The following is a 7,084-nucleotide window of genomic DNA, read 5'->3' on the forward strand; positions in this document are numbered from 1 at the left end:
CCCATGAGTTTATAGTAAATTGAAGGCAGGAGACAACTCTTTAATCCTTATTTCCTCAGAATAGCAGAGTATCTGCATATAATAACAACAAGATATTGAGCTCTTACTGTGCAGATATTTTTCTAAGAAATATGAATATATATTCACAAATTATATGTATATTCATCTAATCCCACAACAACACAGTAAAGTAGGTCCTTTTATTATTCTCATTTTACAGGTAGGAAAACTGAGTCACAGCAGATATGAAGTCACAGAATAGGGTGAAAAACAGGCAGTCAGACCCCAAACCCTCCATCATGGTGCAGGTACCAGAGATAAATGAGAAACAGCTCAGCTTCTCCAGATCCTTTGACTCTGAGATCTGGATACTTCATTTTCTGAAAGGCAGAGGAGCTACCAATGACTCCATGTGCTCATGCTTACTTTGCTTACCAAGACCTGACAAGACTGAGTCTTTTGCTCTCAATGCTGAGAGACCAGTCTTCTCGCAGATGGACCAGTACTTAATGCTCTGCCACCTACAGGTTATGGCTCCCTTGGCATGATGACTAGTGTGCTGATTTGTCCAGATGGCAAGACAGTAGAAGCAGAGGCTGCCCATGGGACAGTAACACGCCACTACCGCTTGTACCAGAAAGGACAGGAGACGTCCACCAATCCTATTGGTAAGATGGTGTCTACTCCTACATCGATTTCTGACAAGAGAGTGTTCTCCAAAGGCGATCTCCAGAGGAACTCAGGCACATTCCTTAGGCTACTCAGTGTTTTGTGTGAAAAGTCATCAGCAAGTAGCTAATGAATTCTACTAATAGGAGCTATTTTAACATGCTTAATAATGTTCTCAAAATGTGCTTTTCTATTTTGTAGAATAGTATACATTACAGAAAAGAATATTATCAACAACTGTATCAACTGTCCCTAGAGCAGTGAAATGTCACTGGAGGCTACACATCTAAAGTCACATGGATAGATGCCTTCAACAAGGTGTCAAGGACAGCACTTTAAAAAGAGATAGCAGCCTAAAAAGAGGAGACCAATGTAGACATGTAGACAAAAGATATAGAGACCTTTTCTAAGACAGAAATACCTTAAACATCAAGCTCTAGTACCATACCATTAAAATGTAGGTTTTTTTCCCACACTTTTTCTTAGTGCATTATAGTTTCATAACGGTGGGGTTTGTTGTTACATATTGTCCGTGCGCAAAATATAACAACAAAACTTGGCCAATATCACTTCATAGCACATTCCCCCTCCCTCCTTCCACCACCCCCTGGTCCCTTTCCTCTGGGGTTTTGGGGTATTGGGGGGTAGTTTCTATTTGGGAAAGTATTTCCAGCTTTCCTAAAACTTCTGTCCTATATGGATATCATCTAATAAAGCCCACAACCTAAATTTTTTAAAATGTTTTGTTTGGGAGAATTGTGAAAGATTTGGGAATTCTTAGACCTGGGATGACTGTTTCTCTTTTTTAGCTTCCATTTTTGCCTGGACCAGAGGGTTAGCCCACAGAGCAAAGCTGGATAACAATAATGAACTTGGCATCTTTGCAAAGGCTTTGGAAGAAGTCTGCATTGAGACCATTGAGACTGGCTTTATGACCAAAAACTTGGCTGCTTGCATTAAAGGTCTACCCAAGTAAGTATAAGATGCCCTGAACTCTGTGGTCAGATTGCCATTTACCCTCACCAGCCTCAAAACACCAGTGTTTTTTGTAATTATGTAAATTGATATCCATCATCCTTTTTAGGGGTCAGTAGACATTATGTAGTATCAGACAGTAAACATTTCAGATTGTGTATGTGTATGTGGGGGGCAGGGGGGTTTCTGGTGATTGAACTCAAGAATGCTCCATCATTGAGCTATATCTTTAGGATTTTTTTTTTGTCAGGGTCTTACTAAGTTGCCCAGGCTAGCCTTGAATTTGTGATCCTCCTGCCTCAATCTTCTGGTAGCTGGGCTTACAAGCATATGCCACCAAGCCCAGCTACATTTTAGTTTGTGGGACATACAGTCTTTTGAAAACTATGCAAATACTAAACTTGGCATCTACTGTTGTGGCAGGAAGGTGGTCATAGATAATACAAAGATGCATAGATACAGCAACTTGCCAATTATACTTTTGTGTACAAAACCAGACTACAGGCTAAATTTATTCTATGGCTGGGCTATAATTTGCTGATCTAGTTAACAATAATTGAATGAACAACTTATTTAATTTTAAGAAAATGATAGTCAATTAGGAAAAAAGGGAACTCAGAGTCTAGCTAATTCCATCCCATTATTTTCTTTAATTTACAAATGAGACAAATAAGTAGCGCAAGTATAAGATGTTCATTGATTACTATCACTTCCTTAAGTTCCACTAACCTTCGGTACAGTGGAACTTACTGTGCATTGATTGCCTTGGGCTTTTCTGAGGACATGGTAACCAGTATTCCATTGCATTAGCTGCTAATCAGATAACTCTCTCAAAGTCAGAGTTAGTTCCCAGGACTCATCTTAAGAAATTTTAGAAAATATTAACACTAATACCAAGTCCCAACTGGTATATCCTCAGAGATTTCAGTACACCCCAATAAAGTGCATATACTCAATCACTGCAAATTTCTTAACTTGAATTTCCATCAAGAATACAATGTTTGAAATGTTCCAATCTGTATAGTATATGTAATATCTATAGGATCTTTGCAGCCTATTTGATGGGCATGTACCAGCATGATTATGTCAGTTAGTCCATTCTTTTTTGTTTTTCTTAAATAAAACACTGATGAAAACAAGAGCATTTAAGCTTTTTTAAGAACATGTAACGGTGAATGAGAATGTAGGTAAAGCATGGCTATACTCTCAACAGGTTTTGTTATTTCTAAGAATTAAGGAGTAGGATGAGTCTGCTCTCATTGGATTAGTCTAAACTGAAACTTTTGATAGTTTCAACCTCAAAGCTACATGGCATGGAACCTACTGTGAATGTTTGTGCTTCAGCCTCCACTGCAGGATGCCCAAGACTGGGTCAGCCCTATGAACTGGAAACATAGTCATTGTCTGTATTCTTGTAGCTTGGTAACATTAATCAGTTGACTTCTAGAAATAGATAGAATACTGTTAAGTAGTGTTTTTAGGATTTTTTTCTCTACCTCCTACAATATTAGAAACAAACTAAATTTCCATCTTTCCTTTTTTCTCTTCTTTTAGCGTACAGCGTTCTGACTACTTGAATACCTTTGAGTTCATGGACAAACTTGGAGAAAACTTGAAGATAAAACTAGCTCAAGCCAAACTTTAATTTCATGTCTGGGCTTAGGAGGATAAGTGGTCTTGGTAACTAGGTCCACAAGTTTACATTTTTTTGTATTACACTCACAGGTTAAAACAAAATCAATTTTATAATTTGTTTGTAAGCTGGCGTTGATCTTTTCTATAAGTTTACACCCCTTTTCTTATATATACAGTAATTGCCACCTTCCTGAACATGGAAGAGAACTCTTTTTAAATTGTGTTTTATTTTCTAGAAGCAGCCTAGGAGTTACTTTCATATTCAATGTTATTCCTTCACATGTTCCAATATAAATGACCAAAATCAAGAGTGCTCAAAAGGGTTAACAATAGCCACAGTATTTGTTCCCTAAAATCTGTATAATATAGTACTTTACTCCCTTTCCCTGTTGTCCATGACTGTGGGCACTGGGAATTTTGGTGTTACAGATGTCCCAGTATGTGAGGTAGCTACACATTGATCTTGCACATGACTAGAACAAAGAATGCAAGTGTAACTAAAACATGTTGAAGTCATTGCAGTCATTTTTTTCAAGAGCATAGTGAATGTGTCCAAAGTGCTAAATACTTTTGAGGACACTGGGGAGTTCAGAATGCAAAATAAATACTTCCTAGAGGTTTATCTTCTGTATTTGTCTTTTCTTCCTCCTCCTCTGGCCTGAGGATTTTGCTACCCTAAATAGCATTTTATCCACGTGCAATAATGTAAACTGTACCTTTTTTGGACTTCTCCTGGCCTGTTTCATTTGTTTTATATAAATATGATTTCTCAGAGGTTGATATTAAACACTATTCTAGTCCAGTCTTCATCTGAACTGTTAATTTTAATTAAAATCAAGTGCTAATGACTCTTTTCTGGGTTTTTATTTATGCTTATGCCTTATGCCTTATTCTGGCTCCTTGCCATAGGGATTTGATCTGGGGTGGGGGGCGGGGAAAATCTCTGCTCTCAAGAATTAACTGGGGGGGGAGGGAGGGGGGATGGATAAGTAAACAGTGAGAGGTGGATCCCACTACATCGAGAGGAATGAGAATGGCCAAAGGTCATTACTAAAGGAGTAATTAGACAATAGATTCTGTCCATGCACCGCTGAGGAGTTCAGGCATTATCTTAAAGGTTAGTAGGGGGCCAATGAAGCCTTTTAAGAAGGAAGAGACATGATTATATTTTCATTTTTAAAAGTAGCACTTAGGGCAGCTCTTTTAAAAAAAATAGGTGATGAGGGGTAGAATGGTGGGCACATAGAGAGAGGAAAACCTTCTAGGAGGCTGTTGGATTACTGCAGGCAGGAAACAGTTAAGACCCAGCTGGAGCAGTGGCACTGAGAACTGGATGAATCCCTGAGATAAGTTAATGAATGAGTACTGGCAGGGCACATGGGGGCTGAGGGAGAAAAACAAGTCGAGGAGGCTTCCCTAGCTTACCATACTTAGAGAAAGGCTGTCCATATCCTAGCATCTTTGAGAGGGAGGCCCTGTGAGGTTTTGCACTCTCATGCCTCAGAATTCAGTAAGCTGGGGTGGATATCTCTTGGCTATTTCCTGACAAGCTTAGAGTCAGGCCACAGACACTTCCTTAGCATACCGTAGGCCCAATAACACATGGAGTTTTTCAGACTCCTGTGGGGTAGAGCTAACTCAAGATGTACATTTGACCGTTTCCTCAGTGCTACCCTTGAGGTACACCCCAGTCTAAGCTCTAGAGCCTTGAACAGCCCCACACAGAAGAATATCATTAAGCAGGCAAGGCCCTATGTCTTGGGCAATTTATCTCCAGTCAAACTGAAGTTAGAAGGCAAGGCACGTGAGCTCTCTTGAGGGATGAGGGAATGGGATATCCATTCTTCTCATACAATCAACTATGTCACTCAGGCAATAGGAAAAAAAGCATTGCATCCAGATAAAACTATTCAAAAAATAGGCAATAAATGTTTTTCTCTCCCATACAGATTTTTTTTAAAGTTTATATAACTATAGTTATGAATAAGATTTTACAAAATTTAGAATTAACATGCCATTATATTTTGTTTGGCTTTGAGAGCATTGTAAACTGGTAAGTTATTTTTTGGCTAGTATTTGTTCCAATATAAAGATATAACAACGAATCAATTTTAACATTAACGCTTCTAAATCTTTTTTGTTTAATAGTATAAATTTGGATTAGAAGGACAAGGAACATCAGTTATTTTACATAATTCTCTACTTGCATTTAATTCTCACTGAAGTCTTAAGAGATTGTACAACTGTTTTTAATTAGAAACCATAAAATTAGACTGATTAACTTAGAGTTGGAGCTGATATTACCTTAAAGCCCCTTGATGTCCAACAAACTGGTGAAACTTAAGTTCCTTCATATTATTGAACCTTTGGCCTTTCAAATTACTTCAACATTTAAAGTTCACATCTAAAAAATTGTCAAATAAAATATATTTTCACTCTCCTCATCTAAGCCATCATAACTATTAGAGGACCCAGTTCCCCTTCCACTGATATGATTTGAATTAATTTAAAAAGCAGGACTGGGGATGCAACTTAATGGTACAGAGGTTGCCTAGCTTGCATGAGGCTTGGGTTTGATCCTCTATTATCCCTTTGCTCTACATAGCAGCCCATGTTTGTTCAGCGTTTCATGGGGAAGGTAAATGGGGCCTTTGATCAAGATTGCAAAATACATTGATAGCCACTAGTGCTCAGGAATCTATAACAGATCGGGCTCTTTCCACCATCTGCCTGTTTCAGGTTTGGGTAAAAGAAGAAAATATCGAATGTTTTCTTTTGCCAACAAATGATAGCATGGGATTGGATGATCTTTAAGTCCCTCTATCACTCACAGATCCTGGGAGTTCATGAGTGCTGCTCCACTGGCCACCAGGATCAGCATCTTCCAAAAATACTTAATGTTCTAAAATAATCAGATGAGCAGATGCTGACCAATACCTCCACAGGGTAATGGTTTATTCTGAAACAACTAGAGAGTCCAAATAGTTGACATGGAAAACATTGATGGTAGGAAGATCCAGGGACAGAAATGAAGAGAGTTCCAGGCTTTGAAATTCTCTAAATGTTGCAGATACTGTTCCTTAGGAAGAATTTTTTTACTGAAAATATTTAAGTGTTAATCTTAACAATTAGAATCACAGCTATCCCCTGTGTTCTACATGAAATTTTTCTAAGACACCAACTCATGACTTCCTATCTCCCACTTCAACATCTTTTTTTTAAAGAGAGAGAGAGAGAGGAGAGAGAGAGAATTTTTTTTAATATTTATTTTTTTTAGTTCTCGGCGGACACAACATCTTTGTTGGTATGTGGTGCTGAGGATTGAACCCGGGCCGCACACGTGCCAGGCAAGTCTGCTACCGCTTGAGCCACATCCCCAGCCCCATCAACATTTTTATATAATAAAAATTTCCCTGAAATTAAGAGTTTGGTTAAAGAGAGAGGATTAGAAGCTAATCTAAAAATAATAATGAAATCTTGATATTATGTCAACACTCAGTAAAATTGCTGTAGTCCTATCACTTCTCTCATATTGGAGGTTTTATTCCACAGTCCCTATTTTTTAATGTTAAGGAAAATAACTTCTGAATTGCTGACTGCTCTGGAAAAAGAAACAACTTTGAATTTCCATGATATCTCAGGCTCTGCAGGAGTAGAAATTTGCAGGCATTGTAGCATTGTTTATAACTTTTACTTTTGATGCTGTTCCAAATTTACAGAAAAATTCCAAGAATAGTGTGAGGACATTTTTACTATTCCACCATTTGATATATCATATTCTCTCCACTGCCCCATGCATGCAAAT

The 7,084-nt window shown here is 38.1% G+C and overlaps 1 pseudogene; it reads left to right on the top strand.

The window, feature by feature from the left end:
* LOC144373515 (isocitrate dehydrogenase [NADP] cytoplasmic-like) overlaps positions 1-4,128 on the top strand; it is a 17,969-nt pseudogene extending 13,841 nt beyond the window's left edge.
* Positions 4,129-7,084: the final 2,956 nt, after the last annotated feature.

The sequence above is a fragment of the Ictidomys tridecemlineatus genome, unplaced genomic scaffold, assembly GCF_052094955.1.
Source record: "Ictidomys tridecemlineatus isolate mIctTri1 unplaced genomic scaffold, mIctTri1.hap1 Scaffold_42, whole genome shotgun sequence".
In the NCBI taxonomy this organism is placed as follows: domain Eukaryota; kingdom Metazoa; phylum Chordata; class Mammalia; order Rodentia; family Sciuridae; genus Ictidomys; species Ictidomys tridecemlineatus.